Genomic DNA, 8,050 nt, shown 5'->3' with positions numbered 1-8,050 from the left:
AAAAAAAAAAAAAAAAAAAAAAAAATTAGCCAGGCATGGTGGTGTGCACCAGTAATCCCAGCTACTCGGGAGGCTGAGGCAGGAGAATTGCTTGAACCTGAGGGGCGGAGATTGCAGTGAACCGAGATTGCAGTGAGCCGAGATTGCACTACTGCACTCCAGCCTAGGTGACACAGCGAGACGCCATCTCAAAACAAAACAAAAAACAAAACAAAATGGAGCCAGAGAGCCTAGAAGAAAACAGTATGTGGAAAAAGATGAGAGCCAAATGGAAGCATCAGGAGCTGAGGAAGGGTCCAATATCCTAGAACAAGAGAAAGGCCATTGAGGGAGGCCCATGAGGAGGTCTCAGGGTGCCAGGCTGCATGGTGACAGGGAGACCACTAACTTGCTGAAGTTGAAGGAGGTGGTCCAGGGCCAGGCAGGACCCTGGACTTCAGGGTCCCCACTGACCTTGCAGGCCGAGGGAAAGGGCTCAGCCTTGGTGCCTGGTGGAACCACAGAGAGAAGACACTGGAAGGGCAGAAGAGACCTCATGAGATCAAGACTGGACCAGGAGAGGAGTGAATGACAGTAGGGAGGATCGGCAGGAGTCCGTGTCCAGTTGACATCTGAAATGGAGTGACATGAGCTTAGGAGAACATGATATGTACCCCAGGGTGAGCCCCTGCCAGGGACTGTGGGTGTAGAGCTGCCTCAGACACTAAGGTCCTGCTTGAGAACAGACAGGTGAAAAGATGGAGCCTTCGGTGCTAACTCCTGATCCTTCTCTTTCCTCCTGATCCTTCTCTTTCTTAGAGGTGGCAGCAGAAAGTTTCTTGGTACACATGGCACAGCACCTGACTTAGGCAACCTTTTGGGTTGGGGCTGGAAGAAGAGAGTCCCTGTGATCTCACCAGGCTTTGTGGCCGAATTGAACCCATCCAGTACCAGCCTGCTCCTCACGCCCACCTCATGGGTGAGGACCATGACCGGGTTCCACTTCCTTCTTTCTTCACTCTGTTAAGTCTGAAATCCCTCCGGCATTAAAGCGAGAAAAGACACATGTGTTTGGTCTCAGCACCTGACTCTATTTGTTCTGGAAATTGGTTGATTTCACCTACTCACATTCATTTCTTCTTCTGGTAACAACTCCTCAATTCCCCTTTGAGGAAACCACCCCTTTCTTTATTTTTCTTTAGAAAATGTTCAGTTGTAGTAAAATACATAAAACATGAAAGCGATCATCTTTTTTTTTTTTTTTGAGATGGAGTCTCGCTCTGTTGCCCGGGAGTACAATGGTGCAATCTTGGCTCACTGCAGCCTCAGCCCCCAGGGTTCAAGTGATTCTCCTGCTTCAGCCTCCTTAGTTGCTGGGATTACAGGTGCGCACCACCATGCCCAGCTAATTTTTGTATTTTTAATAGAGGCAGGGTCTCACCATGTTGGCCAGGCTGGTCTTGAACTCCTGGCCTCAGGTGATCTGCCTGCCTCAGCATCCCAAAGTGCTGGGATTATAGGCGTGAGCTACTGTGCCTGGCTGAAAGTGATCATCTTAACCACTTTTAAGAGTACAATTCAATAGTAGTAAATACACTTACGCTGTTGTGCAACCAACCCCCTTCCTTTCTTAAAAAGTCTGTGTGTGTTTGGGTCTGATCTCAACTCCTGGTTTCAGGGTGGGGCCTATGAATAAGGCTGGTCCTATGAGAGCACGCCATTTTCCTAACACAGGCTCATCATAAAAGCCAAGCCCATGAGAATCAATCTAAGGGCAGTTGCTAGAACTCATGGAAAGGAGCCTTGCTCTTTCTGTTTCAGATGCCAAGCCAGTGGGAATATAGTTGGAGCTGCAGGCAGCCATCTTTGCCACCAGCTCCAGGACTTGCCTGGCAATGAGACCCACAGAAAGGAAGGCAAAGCTGAGAAATGAAGGTAGATGGATTCCTGGCAAAGTTGTTTGAGCATTTGGACTCAGCCATGCCTGAAACTATTGCCTATACACTTTTCAGTTATTTGAAACAATAAAAATAAATTCTCTTTTTTTGCTGAAGCCAATTTGAGGTGGTTTTTTTTTTTTTGTCATTTGCAACCAAACCAATCTCTCTAAGAATTTGAATATCTAAGAATTGGGTTTATTGTTGCATGTGAGGCTTATAAGATCCAAGCATCAATGTCCTTTTTCCTTCACCTCACCTCTCTGAGCTTTCAGAAATTGTCACCTAACCTAGGCCAGAGCCCCATCACAGACTGAGCACACGACATTTGTTTCATGATGAAGTTGAGAAAAATGGTTTTGGAGGAAAGTGAAAGGCAAAAAAAAAAAAAAAAAAGATAAATGCTTGTCACTGATGTGCAATGACACATTAACAAGCATCAGTAAACACAGACATCTATAAGTATGTAATAGACAGCATGTCCTAAGAAAGATAGTGTTTTTCAGCCATGGTTGAAAGTCCACCCTCTCCTAACTTACGAGACTATACACTGGATCTACGCATGATGTGAGGCACAGTCATTGCCCATAGGAGCATCTGGTTTACACTTTGCAGTGTGGATACACAGAGAATGCAGGTTGTAGTCAGTACTAGCATCTCTTTTCCAAAAGAGTCAAGACCAGAGACAGACAAGTCAATGTATTCTTTTTTTTATTTTTATTTTTGAGATGGAGTTTCACTCTTGTTGCCCAGGCTGGAGTGCAATGGTGTGATCTCAGCTCACTGCAACCTCTGCCTCCAGGGTTCAAGCAATTCTCCTGCCTCAGCCTCCTGAGTAGCTGGGATTATAGGCATGTGCCACCATGTCCGGCTACTTTTGTATTTTTAATAGAGTTCAGCGTTTCTCCATGTTGGTCAGGCTGGTCTCAAACTGCCAACCTCAGGTGATCTGCTCGCCTCAGCCTCCCAAAGTGCTGGGATTACAGGTGTGAGCCACCATGCCCGGCTGTTCAGTGTATTCTTAATGCAGATCCCAGAACAAATATATTGGGAGTCTACTGTCTGTTTTGGAGTTTACTGTGCATGTCTCATCATCAAAGAGCAGGAACTCTTGGAAGATGGATTTAAAAACTATGAGAGATTATATTTATATGGGTTTTCATGAAGTTCCCATGAGGGTATCTATTAGATGAATGTGGGGTGTGGTGGCTCATGCCCATACTCCCGGCACTTTGGGAGGCTGAGGCAGGTGGATTGCTTGAGCCCAGGCGTTTGAGACCAGCCTGGGCAACATAGCAAGACCCTGTCGCTACAAAAAATTTTTTGTTAAACTAGCTGGCATGGTGGTATGCACCTGTAGTCTTAGCTACTCAGATGGCTGAAGCAGGAGGATCATTTGAGCCCAAGAGTTTGAGGCTACAGTGATCTGTGATCATGCCGCTGTACTTCAGCCTGGGCAACAGAGCAGGAGCCTGGTGCTAAAAATAAATAAATAAAAAAAAAGTTTTTTTAAAGTAGTGTCTTCTTTGTGAAGCTGAGTTTTTGGGTTTTTCTTTTTTTTTTTTTTTTTTTTTTTTACCTAAAGGCATGAATGTTTTTTTTTTTTTCCCGGGCCCATGATTCTATAATCTCCTTTAGGAACTCTCAGGCATAGACATAGAAATCTCAGGGGTGTGTGAGGAGAATAAATACGACTCAGGGATGTAAAGCCCAGCAGAGCCCTAGCATTCACAGGAATGGTCCATGTGTCACAGCCAGCGAGTAAAAGGCACACAGGAAAGCATGGAGAGCCAGCTCCACAGACTCTGAATGTTTCTAGCATCCGGACTCCTAACAGGCTGTATCCATCATGAGGAAGCCTCCAAGGGGGTCCCCTCAGCCCCTCCGGAAGCACACCAGCTCCAACCAGCCCTGTCCAGAGGCTCCATCCTTAGGACCCTGACCCAGCCTCCTCCAGTCCCAGCCACCAACTGGCACGGTTCACCTTCTCTGAGGCAGCACAAAGCCACATGAGTGGCTCCTTCTTTCCTTCCAGCTCCTGGGTACATGGGGATGTACGCTGACCCCTTCAGAAGCTGGCTCACATGGAGAGGCCACGAGGGCTACAGAAGGGCATCTGAGTCTTAGTGTCCCTCTGCTAAGCCACGGATCTAAGACTAGGCTAGCTGGCTGGGCTGCTGGGATTACGTCTGTAATCCCAGCACATTGAAAGGCTGAGGTGGGTGGATGACCTGAGGTCAGGAGTTCAAGACCAGCCTGGCCAACATGTTGAAATCCTGTCTTTACTAAGAATACAAAAATTAGGTGGGTGTGGTGGCACACACCTGTAATTCCAGCTATTTAGGAGGGTAAGGCAACATAATTGCTTCAACTCAGGAGGAGGCAGAGGTTGCAGTGAACCAAGATCGTGCCACTGCACTCCAGCCTGGGAAACAGAGTGAGATTCATCTCAAAAAAAAAAAAAAAGACTAGGCTAGCCATGGATTCAAGTCACAGAGCCACAGCAAATCTCCCAAGCTTTGCACATCTTCACAGCTTAGCTGTGTTCCCAAGGCCTTGCACAGACCTGGCACATGGAAGACATCTGTGAACATGTGTTGCTGTTCACCAGTCTTAGTGTCTTCATCTATGAAATAGTGGTTCTCAACCCACGTTGTGGGACAGGAGAGGAGATCCCAGCGCTCAGCATGCTGAGTGTGCACAGAGTGGTCTCATCATATCCAGTCGCCCAGCCCAGGAAGGGAGCATCATTGTTCCCATTTTGCAGATGAGAAAACTGAGGTTAGGAAACCTTAACAGCCTGCTCTCATGCTCCCTGCAGAGCCAGGAGTCAAATCCAGGTCTGAGTCTGAAGCCCTCGTGGTTTCCACTACACCGCACCACCCTTTCACTGTTAAGTGCTCCTGGAGGGAGTTATTTCCACCTCCACCCAGACTGCGGCCCCCACACCCAGCACTGAATCGCCGGCGCTTGGATGCAGCAAGCCACAGCTTCCTGGGCAGCCCTCAGCTGCGGGCCACGGACGCTGACTTCCTACCACCCATCCTTGCCCGAGCTCGCCCACCTGGAGAAGGGCCCCGACTGTCCCCAGGGGACGCCCCCACGCAGGAAATACTCACGGCTCCCGCAGGCCCAGGCGGCTCCGCGGGGCGCATCCTCTCCGGGGGCTCCAGCCTCCTCGAGAGCAGTCGAACGCTGGGCTGGGCTGCCTCCTTTCTCTGGGGCATCAGATTATTTTAGCACTAGCGGAAGGAACAGACGGAAACTGAAGTCACATGGAGAGCGGGCTGCTCAGCTACTCAGCACTCAGGCTCACTTAGATCGCGCTTCTTAGAGGGAACTGAAGCGCGGGGCGCGGGGGATGGGGCGGGCTGAGGGGAAGCGAGCCCCTAATACCTGCGGGGCTTAGTCGCCAAGCATCGGGGATATTTTAATGATTTTCCAGCAATGCGAACTAGGCTCCCCCGCTTTCTTGCCTTAGAGCCTTTACGGGGCTGGGGCCGGCTAGGGATACTTGTCTGTGAGGTCTGCTAACGCAGAAACTTTTCTATAAGGTTCCAGCCGAGGACCAAGCTGAGGCCGACTTTCGGAATGGCAGCACATGGTTTCCACTTGTCAAGAGGGACAGCCTGCCATCTGGAAGAGTCAGCCACTTAGCTAGTCTGTCTTTTCATCCACTCAGCTAGTCCTTATGGATAATCCCCTTTCATGGACCCACACTGTGTTAAAAAGCAGTGGAACTGCTTTGTCGTGAACTGTCAGGGAGTGCCATGAGCTTCTGGATCATAGGCTGCATGGATGAGGTTTTTGTACCTGATGTGTACAAAGTTCCCTGCCAGCTCTTGCCAAGGATTCAAAGGAATAAGAAGCATTGATAATATCGCCATCATCGAAGGAGCGCCAGACACTGTGCATTCTCCCAGAGCTCCTGTTCTTGAGGAACTACTGTTGTCCAGAGAAGGTGAAATATTTACAGGGTCTGCTGCATGCCCAGTAGTGACGTGGACCACCACACTAGTGGGCTCAGACAAGGGGTCTCCAGTTCCGATCTCTCATTCCCCTTCAAATCTGGAATGCTGGGCTTGGCGCAGTGGCTCACGCCAGTAATCCCAGCACTTTCGGAGGCTGAGGCAGGAGGCTTACCTGAGGTCAGGAGTTTGAGACCAGCTTAGCCAATATGGTGAAACCCCCGTCTCTACTAAAAGTACAAAAAATTAGCTGGACATGGTGGCAGGTGCCTGCAGTCCCTGCTACTCGGGAGGCTGAGGCAGGAGAATCACTTGAACTTGGGAGGTGGAGGCTGCAGTGAGCCGAGATTGTGCCACTGCACTGCTGCCTGGGCAAGAGAGTGAGATTGTCTCAAAAAAAAAAAAAAAAAAAAAAAAAAACTTGAACTTTGAAGTGTCCTGCAGAATTGGGTCACCTCTCTTGTAGCCTGTGATTTCTGATTCTGTGTACCGTTGTCCATTCTAAGAGAAGAGGAACAGGTCCTTTCTACTCCAAAAATCCAGCAGATTGTCTCTGCTCTCTACAATATTCACTCCTGGCGGGACACAGTGGCTCATGCTTGTAATCCTAGCACTTTGGGAGGCCAAGGTGGACCGCTTGAGTGCAAGACCAGCCTGGGCAACATAGCGAGACTCTGTGTGTACAAAAAAATTCAAAAATTAGCCAGAGCTGGTGGCACGCACCTGTAGTCCCAGGTATTTGGGAGGCTGAGGTGGGAGGATCACCTGAGCCCAGGAGCGTTGAGGCTGCAATGTGCCAAGATCATGCCAACTGGACTCCAGCCTGTGCAATAGAGTGTGACCCTGTTTTTTAAAAATAAAAATAATTTTAAAAATATATTCATTCGTAAGAATTATAAGGGTAATAACATTGACATTCATAAAGGTAATAACAATGACATGAATGAAAAAGCTAAATAAAGATTAAATTGTTGCAAAGCCAGGTGTCTGATTCAGGCCTCTTTCTCTTCTGTATGCATTCTGTACTTCATGTCTTTTCTGTCTACCATTCTGTTGCTAAATCCCCAATTTTAATCTCTAGTGCCAACATTTTCTTCCATGAGAGAAGGTCCAGGCTTGCATTTTTAACTATCTACTGGTCAATCAACTCCTATATGTCCCGGAGTCACCATAACATGATATATCCCAAACTCAACTCTCTCTCTTTTTTTTTTTTGAGAGGGAGTCACGCTCTGCTGCCCAGGCTGGAGAGCAGTGGCTCGATCTTGGCTCACCGAATCCTCTGTCTCCCAGGTTCAAGTGATTCTCCTGCCTCAGCCTCCTGAGTAGCTGGAATTACAGGCACCTATCACCATGCCTGGCTAATTTTTGTGTTTTTAGTAGAGACAGGGTTTCACCATGTTGGCCAGGCTGGTCTCGAACTCCTGACCTCAGGTGATCTGGCCACCTCAGCCTCCCAGAGTGTTGAGATTACAGGTGTGAGCCACTGTGCCCAGCCCCAAACTCAACTCTTATCCTTTGTTTCAGCAGTTTCTCTCCCTGTAGAGCTGTCACATTTTATGGCATGTTTCAGCCCAGGCAGTCCAGCCCTCACAGGCTCCATCCTTCATAGCTAAGTGACCACCAATTCCTGCTGATTCTAGCTCAGAAATGTTTCTTGAATCCAGCCCTGCTCTTCGTCCTTAGGCTGTTGCCCTAAGTCTAGACCTCATTAGCTCATGTCTGGACCACATTAATAACCTCCTGAAACTAGCTCCTTGCCCCTAATCTAGTCCCTCCCCAATGTCAATTCCCCCTAGCAGCCAAGGGCATCTTTCTAAAATGTGTATTGGGGCCGGGTGTGTGGCTCATGCCTGTAATCTCAGCACTTTGGGAGGCCAAGGAGGGCGGATCATGAGGTGAGGAGTTCGAGACTCAACCTGGCCAATATGGTGAAACCCCATCTCTACTAAAAATACAAAAACTAGCCGGGCATGGCTGTGGGTGCCTGTAATCCCAGCTACTTGGGAGGCTGAGATGGGAGAATTGCTTGAACCTGGGAGGCGGAGGTTGCAGTGAGCCAAGATTGAGCTATTGAACTCCAGTCTTGGTGACAGAGCGAGATTCCATCTCAAAAAAAAAAAAAAAAAAAAGTGTACTGGGTCATCTCACTACCTGCTTCAAACC

General features: G+C 48.5%; 1 protein-coding gene, 1 long non-coding RNA gene and 1 pseudogene across 2 annotated transcripts in view; 1 reads left to right on the top strand and 2 right to left on the bottom strand.

The window, feature by feature from the left end:
* LOC116564798 overlaps nt 1-2,349 on the top strand; it is an 11,788-nt gene extending 9,439 nt beyond the window's left edge. Inside the window, exon 2 of the long non-coding RNA XR_004275103.1 lies at nt 1,801-2,349. This is a non-coding gene — a long non-coding RNA (uncharacterized LOC116564798). The remainder of the gene's footprint in view (nt 1-1,800) is intronic.
* The window catches only part of NRROS (negative regulator of reactive oxygen species), a 24,327-nt gene extending 19,115 nt beyond the window's left edge, over nt 1-5,212 (bottom strand). The window contains exon 1 of the mRNA XM_032298133.1: nt 5,036-5,212. The gene's annotated coding sequence lies outside the window, so the exon portion shown is untranslated. The remainder of the gene's footprint in view (nt 1-5,035) is intronic.
* LOC116565034 lies at nt 3,464-4,660 on the bottom strand (annotated as a pseudogene).
* Nucleotides 5,213-8,050: the final 2,838 nt, after the last annotated feature.

Source organism: Sapajus apella, unplaced genomic scaffold, assembly GCF_009761245.1.
Source record: "Sapajus apella isolate SASKATOON/1434 unplaced genomic scaffold, GSC_monkey_1.0 scaffold38, whole genome shotgun sequence".
Lineage (NCBI taxonomy): Eukaryota > Metazoa > Chordata > Mammalia > Primates > Cebidae > Sapajus > Sapajus apella.
This window is presented reverse-complemented; position numbering and strand designations above follow the sequence as displayed.